A 7,934-nucleotide genomic window follows, 5' to 3' on the forward strand; every position below is an offset into this window, starting at 1 on the left:
AGGGCAAAGACTAGGGGCCCGCCTGCATGCATAGCCTTGTGTCAGAGAAGAGCCATAGGATGCTGAGAGCAGCCATAGGAGGACTTTTGAGAGGGGTCAGAGCCCATGAGCACCAGGCAGCCCAGCAGTCACATCCTGGCAACTCGTGTTCAGCAACAACATGGAATTGCCAGAAGAGCATGGTAAACATTGTGACAACAGGGACTAAGCCACCCCACTTTTTGACACCCGGAAGTTCGGACTGAACCTATGGAAGAAATGGCTTACGGATATCTTACTAACATAATGTTCTCTACATAATGTTCTCCCATAATGGCTGAGATTAGGTTTCCCACCAGACCAGATAGGCGGGGCTCAGAGTATGTTTAATCTGATTTAAAGAAGTAAGGGTGATGCAGAAAGTCAGTGCTTACCAAATATTTCGTGTGGTCCCCTCCACTCCCCAGACCTTCTTGCAGTTAGAGTAGAGCCACGTCAGTGGTTCTGGGGAATGGACCGTGAATGGATATGACGTGTACTCCTCTACGGCTCTCTTCCCAGCACAACAGCTGTGGGGATTATTTGCTCCAGGTGGAGTTGCTGCAACAGAGGAGGGCCACCTGGCCCAAATCAGACTTCACAAGGGTGAGGAATAAGCCTTTCCTGTTTTAGGTCACTGAGATAATGGGGTTTTACAGTTGCACCAGTTAGCATTAATTATCCTGAGTAGTACAGAAAAAAATAAGATACATTGTGTTCCCAGGTTAGTAAAATGCACCCATTCTCCAATCAGGGCAGTGTCACATTAAAGAATAAGCTGTTTCAAAGGAAGATACAGAATTCAGTTACAAAAAGTGACAAATGTACGTCTGGAGTTTAAAAGAAATAAAGAATGATAAATCATATACATAGAAGATATCATTGAAATCATGTCCATGTAAAAATAGAAGACAAGAGAAGAAAATAGAAGAAAGGCAAACGTGTGACTTCCAAATTAACCTCAGGCATAGAAATCCAATTGGGAAAGAGCATAGAGGTGGGAAAGCCTTTTATGTGCTGATGTGTGTCCCTGAAAGACCAAGGAGAGCCACCCTTCTGAGCCCCTCCATATAGGACTGTTATGTAAAAATGGAATAAAATTTTTATGTGTTAAGCCCCTGAAATTCATTTGTTACAGCAGCTTACCCTCGCCTACGACTAACCTATACAGTTGCTGCTACTGCATCTTTTGGCTGCATCAATATCATACCTGAGCTTCTATCCAGGAATCAAGAAAACACCACCAAAATTACCAGATGCAGAGCCACACTGTGCCTGCTAGATCATCACAAGTAAAATTGATGTGTCACTTGCTTCTGATTCTCCCAATTAATTCAGTTCCAAACTCAGGCCATACATCTGTGCATCTGATTGGATGAATTTTATAAACATCTGTAATGGCAGCTGAAAGGGCATCTAGGAAATGTGGTTTTTAGCTTCAGCAACCCAAGGGTTGGAACAGATTAGGGATGTGCTGGGCTTTTCTAGGGAGACTATGCAATTGATTCGGGATTGTTCTACTCTCATATGATTCTCCATGATCATGTGGAAACCATGGGAACCCCAGAGAAGTTGTCTCCCAGCATCTTTCCCTTCCAGTAGTGATGGCTATGAAACTCACTGTTTATATTAACCATCCAGTCCCTTTTTAAACATTCCTGTCATGGTACCAATCAGATTGTTTTTGTCTGAATATTCAGTGGCCTGCAATTCTACTATCATGAGATTATGTGTGATACAGAAGATTTCTGGAAAATAGCATTACCAGCATCCTTACTAAATTCATCAGTCAATTTTAATATCTCCAGAAGGCACACCTAGCATGGGGCTTCTAATGTACCATTTAATATTACTCACCAGTTTTGAAGAGTTCTACTTCCCTTTTTTATAGAAAAAGCCAAAATTTTCCAGTTGTCCTTGATAGAGATCACCTCATGCCACAGTGTCCAGAAAAATACTTATTAAGCACCCACTATAGCTATTAGGAGCACAGCAATGAGCAGACAACAACCTGGTTTATATGGCCTTTACCTTCTGGAGCCTTTCTATCGTAAAAGGTTTGCTACTTTTGACAACACAAATGTATGTGGCTAAGAAAGACATCTGAAAAATCATAGTATTTTATTTCACAATCCAAGGTAACTTTACTGAAAAGTGACAGTTGAGAAGAGGTGCACAGCAAGCATGAATTTGGGTCTGGGGAGGTGGAGAAGGTGCTCTCTTGAGAAGTTTTGCTAAGACTCCATAGCAGACATTGTTGGTTCCCACTCATATCCCCTCAGCATATTCAAAAAGTCACTTGCAGATGTTGCTCATAAACACCAAAAGAAGGCCGGGCGCGGTGGCTCAAGCCTGTAATCCCAGCACTTTGGGAGGCTGAGACGGGCGGATCACGAGGTCAGGAGATCGAGACCATCCTGGCTAACACGGTGAAACCCCGTCTCTACTAAAAATACAAAAAACTAGCCGGGCGAGGTGGCGGGCGCCTGTAGTCCCAGCTACTCCGGAGGCTGAGGCAGGAGAATGGCGTAAACCCGGGAGGCGGAGCTTGCAGTGAGCTGAGATCCGGCCACTGCAGTCCAGCCCGGGCTACAGAGCAAGACTCCGTCTCAAAAAAAAAAAAAAAAAAAAAAAAAAAACACCAAAAGATTCCTGTGTCTCTGCCTGGGGTCTTCTCTGGCTGCACTTCCTGATAGAGAACCAACCCTAAGAGTGTACCCTTGTTAAAAGATAATTTTCTCCCAAAAGGTAGAATGATGACTTTCATACAAAAATAAAATGAATGAGTATTTACAAATTTATTTAACTCATTCCTTGATGAGGGGACTATTAAGATGTTACAGCTGGCTCAAAGGAGAACTCAAAATGGCACACATATATCTAGAAGAAGAATCCTGACATGAATTTATAAATAAATGCTATATTTGTCTATTTTCTGTTCCTGTAACAGAACACTTGATACTGGCTAATTTGTAAAGAAAAGGAATTTATTTCTTACAGTTCTGGAAGCTGTGAAGTTCAAGATTGGGCAGTTGTATCTGACAAGGGCCACGTGCTATGTCATAACATGGTGGGATCACATATGAGAGTGGTGAGCAGGTGCTTGCAAAAGAGAAAGAAAACACAAGGGGCGATCTCTCTTTGTAACAACCTACTCTTGCAGTCACTAATTCAGTCTCACGATAGTGAGAACTCACCTCCAAAGAACTGCATTAATCTCTTCTTGACAACTGATCCCTCATGACGCAAATGCCTCTTAAAGTTCCCTACCACCCTTCAATGCCATTACACTGGGGACCAAGCCTCAAAATGAGCTTTGGTACCATAAGAGGTACAAAACTGGTCACTATCCACTGGATAACAGTCAGTCGTATTCACTACATTCCTATGGGCAAAAATCATTTACATTGCTATCTATTTTCTACAACTCAAAGAGTTGTAAAATAACTCAAGGACAATGAAAGGTGGAGCTCACCTGGATAGATGAGCTAGGTGAGACCTCCATTAATCTTTTGGTGCCCATTTTAAACTCATTCACAATTTCTCCTGATGTTCTCAACCATCAGAAGAATGAAGAATAAAAGAATTTGGTGGCTATATATCACAACTTCCTTGTCCCTTCATGAGATAATTCTGAGATGTGTTCCACACAGCTTCTCAGAGTGTCCTCAATGAGATTGAGACCCATCAGTTCATAGCAGTAAATTCAACAACAAAATTCTTTGGCTTTCCTCCCTTTCCCAGTTCACTTGCCCATTCCCTCAGAGTACTTCCAGGCATAGCATTTCCAATAAACTTAGACCTAACCCTTGGCTCATGGTCTGATCTGCAAGGAGCCCAAACTAATACAGATACCCAGTTCGTGAACTTAAGACACTGCCCACAGATTGAAAGAGGTTTTTATCTTCAGAACCCACTCTCAGCATATAAGGAATGAGAAGTTGCATGATAGGCTCCACCCATTCCTCCCCTCTCCACATCCTCCATCACCACCACCACCACCACCACCTCCCAGAAGGTTGCCCCAGCTGATCAGCATCATTTCCTAATGAAAAGCATTAAAAAAAAGAGTTAACTCAAGGGAATACTAAGCTTGTCTGTGTATGCTGGCATCCTGGGAACTCTGAGGTCAGTGTGCAGACTTGCAGAGCTCACAGGTGTTCCAATAATAACTAGTTAACTAGTTTGTTTGGACATTGGCTGCTTCTGCTGCTACTTCACCCACTTCCACCAACATGTCCAGCCTGGGAGTGGAAGGTCATAATATCCATCCACAGACCCAAGATGAGGAAACTGTACATTAATATGTAGAAGTGTATTTCCTAGACCACAGCTCTGACAAGGAAAAGTGGCAAATTGTATTCTGAAAAAAAAGTCTAAACCCCCTTTATTTTTTCAATTGTGTCGACTACAGGGGATGGATTGGCAAGATATGAGCCATGTTGCTTCCACTCTCAGACCCAGCTGGCTTCTCATAAATACCAAAAGATTCCTGTGTCTCTGCCTAGGGTCTTCTCTGGCTGTACTTCCTGACAGAGAACCAACTTTCATCTCTGAATTCTATGTTAGATATTAAATAATGGTCCTTAAAGAGAGAAAAAAAATTCCATGTGAATAAGCAACAGAGTTCTGAGAAACCTGCCAGAGAGAGAGGTCAATTTTGTAAATAGAATCAATATCATCTCTATATCCACCCAATCCAAAGGAAGCAAAAACAAGCCATTTCTGTACCTCATTTGAGGAAAAAAAAATGAATATGGCTCAAAAGATAATGGCTACCTTGCTTATGTCCCAAAAATGAAAATAATACAGTTAAGTATTTTTAGGAATGGAAAATATCCTAAAATTATTTAAAATTTCTTTTCTGCCTTTCTGAGTACATGATGTTTGAGTTATTTGTTTTTTATGGAATTGGGGGTAAGGCATAATTAGGATGCTATGGAAGGAATATAAAGTGCATCTGAATTCAAAAAATAGGATTTTATAGCAAGACAATAACATTCCAAGCCAGGCAATTGCCATTATAAAGGACTGTATAAATTACTTTATTTTCCCCTTTAGAACATTAAGGGCTAGACTTGAAAGAGGTGAAAGTTTATCTATTCTAGTGTCAGGGAATCCTGTGAAAGAAGGGTTAAGAGAGGGATGGAAGGAGAGAAAGAGCAAAGACTACATTAGGTAAGTAAAGCTAACTGCAAGAGCAGAGCCGAAGGGGGATCTTGGCCCTCACTCTCTCATTTCCCACTTAGGACCTGGAAAGTGATCATCTATCAGGGTGATCACTCCTATCACTCCTCCAAGTAGGGAACAGCCAAATACACTTAGTGAACTGTGTGTGTGTGATGCCAACAACCACTAGAAATTGGATTGACCCAACATTCAATGTGAAGTAGGAAACAATAGTCTTCCCCGCCACTCCATTGCTTTAGATTTGAGAGCCATACTGGTCAAAACTCTGTCATATCTTGGTTCTGTGACCTTAGACAGGCCGCTTCACTTCTTTGAGTCTCTGTTTCCTAGTCTGTTACATGCAACGATTCCAAGAAGTTTTTAAAAGGGACCACTGTGAAGGGGAATTGGGAGTGGGGGGAAGAAAGAGGTCAGCAGATGGAGCCTCATGCTCTCCTTCACTACTGCAACCAGAGGAGCTCCCTTTTTGTCAATTGTATATACATTCATGTATCCCTTTATGACCAGGTTGCAATCTGAAAAATACATCATCAGGCAATCTGTTCTGCAAACATCACAGAATGTACTTACATAAACCTAGATGGTATTGCCTATTACACACCCAGGCTATATGGCATAGCCTATTGCTCCTAGGTACAAACCTGTACAGCATGTTACTGTATGTGGCTGTAACATAATCGTAAGTATTTGTGTATCTAAATATAGAAAAGGTACAGTAAAATTACAGTATTATAATCTTATGGGACCACTATTGTTTCTGTGGTTGTTGACCAAAACAGTATTATATGACATATGACTATTGGGTTTCACTTTAAATTTTTATTTAAAGAATATTTCAAGGCTGTTTAATAATAAATTTAATAATATTTATTTAATGTTTAAATAATGGTTATTTTAAAATAACCATTATTTTTGAAAATAATGGTTAGAAACCACTGGAGTAGATGACCTTCAAAGTCTTCTCCAGGTTTCACTTCCCCCAGTCCAGACTTCCTTTGCAGCATCTCCCCCATTCTTCAATCCCTCAGTGCCTTTCCATTGTCCTCTGGCAGCTCAGAAGCTCTTGGAATGAGCATTTACCACAACTGGCATTCCACCTGCAAGCATCTGCTGTGGTCTGAACGTCTGTGTCACCCCAACATTTATATGTTGAAATCCTCACCCCCAATGTGATGATATTAGGAAGTAAGGCCTTTGGAAGGTGATTAGGTCATGAGGGCAGAGTTGTCCTGATTGGGATTAGTGACTTTATAACATAGAGACAGAGAGATCCCTCACCCCTTCCACCAGGTGAGGACACAGGGAGAGGGCCCCGTCTATGAAGTGGTCTCTCACCGGACACCAAATCTGCTCGCACCTTTATTCTTGGACTTCCCAGTCCCCAGAACTGTGAGAAATAAATTTCAATTGACAGTTTATAAGCTACCCAATTTATGGGATTTTGTTACTATAGCCTGAACTCACTAAAATAGCACCAGGATCACTGGTATTACCTCTAGGCCCAGCAACAAAGGCGCAATGTCTGTGATGACTGGGGACCTCAAACCCTGCTTCAGCACTATGGCCATGCCAAACCATTCCTGTTGTTAAAACAGGAAAATCACCTGATTGGGATTATCTGTACCGGCTTCAATATCGATGGTGACGACTGTGAGCCCTGGAGCTGCATTACAAGGAGAATGGACACTTCTCTCTACAAGGGAGGTTGTCTACTCTTTCCCCCTTCTGGCCTCACCCTGCCTTCCAACTTCCCTCCCCCAGAAAACAAACAGACAAAACCAACCAAACAAACAAAATCTTTAGTCTTATTCTAGAGGTGCATATGACTGTGTTTTGAATATTAGCCTTGGCATCCTCGTTCCAGAAGAACTCTGACCCTTTCTTGATTCTTCTCCAGACCCTTAGCCCCAAAATATACTCACCTTCACAGGAGCCTTCTTTAGTCAGCCTTTAGTAACTAACGCAGTAAGTGATCTATTATAATGCTAAAGAATTAATGAAGCTTTGTACTGGAGGGGATGGAATAATTTGAATTTCCTAGAAGTTTTCAAACTGCATCTCCCACAGCCTCAAATATTCTGATACCACTCTCATATCCCCATTGCCAATCCACAAGGATGCAACCAGCTTGTGCATTTCAAAAAAGAGGTTTTAAATGAGTGAGACATTTACCTCCAGCAAGAACCACTAGTTTACAATTTGATGTACATTGCCAGGAAAGATTTGCATTTTTAAGGTAAATCACTGAAACCAAAACAAGGAACAGCTCTAGACTTCTGGAACAAAACTTTTGCCCTTGTGTAAGCAGGGCCTCCTTCTCCCGTGGTTCTCAGTGTTGGAGGTGCCCTGGCGTGGGTTGAACCTGTGTCATTGTTCTGAAGATGTAAGGGCTATCAGTTAGGTGTCTAAATGGCATAACTTTGTGGACTCAGATTCTGGCTGATGTGGATGACCTGTCTTATAGGTTTCTGCCGATGTTCCTAAGTCCTCAGTTCCTGTTAAAAGGCAAGTTCTTAGTATATAATGAAAATGTATGAGCCTTAGTGGGTTAAACATGAGTGCTGGAGTCATCAAGTCAGTAGGATCAAGTACTAGATTCAGAAGCTGTGGATTGTCCAACACTCATATGGTTTCATGGGGGCTGGGGGAAGGTTATAAAAGCAAAGATAGAGTGTTATTCCCATTTTGCACTATGTAGTTGATGCCTATGTGTCGAAAGGATGTGT

Source organism: Chlorocebus sabaeus, chromosome 3, assembly GCF_047675955.1.
Source record: "Chlorocebus sabaeus isolate Y175 chromosome 3, mChlSab1.0.hap1, whole genome shotgun sequence".
NCBI lineage: Eukaryota > Metazoa > Chordata > Mammalia > Primates > Cercopithecidae > Chlorocebus > Chlorocebus sabaeus.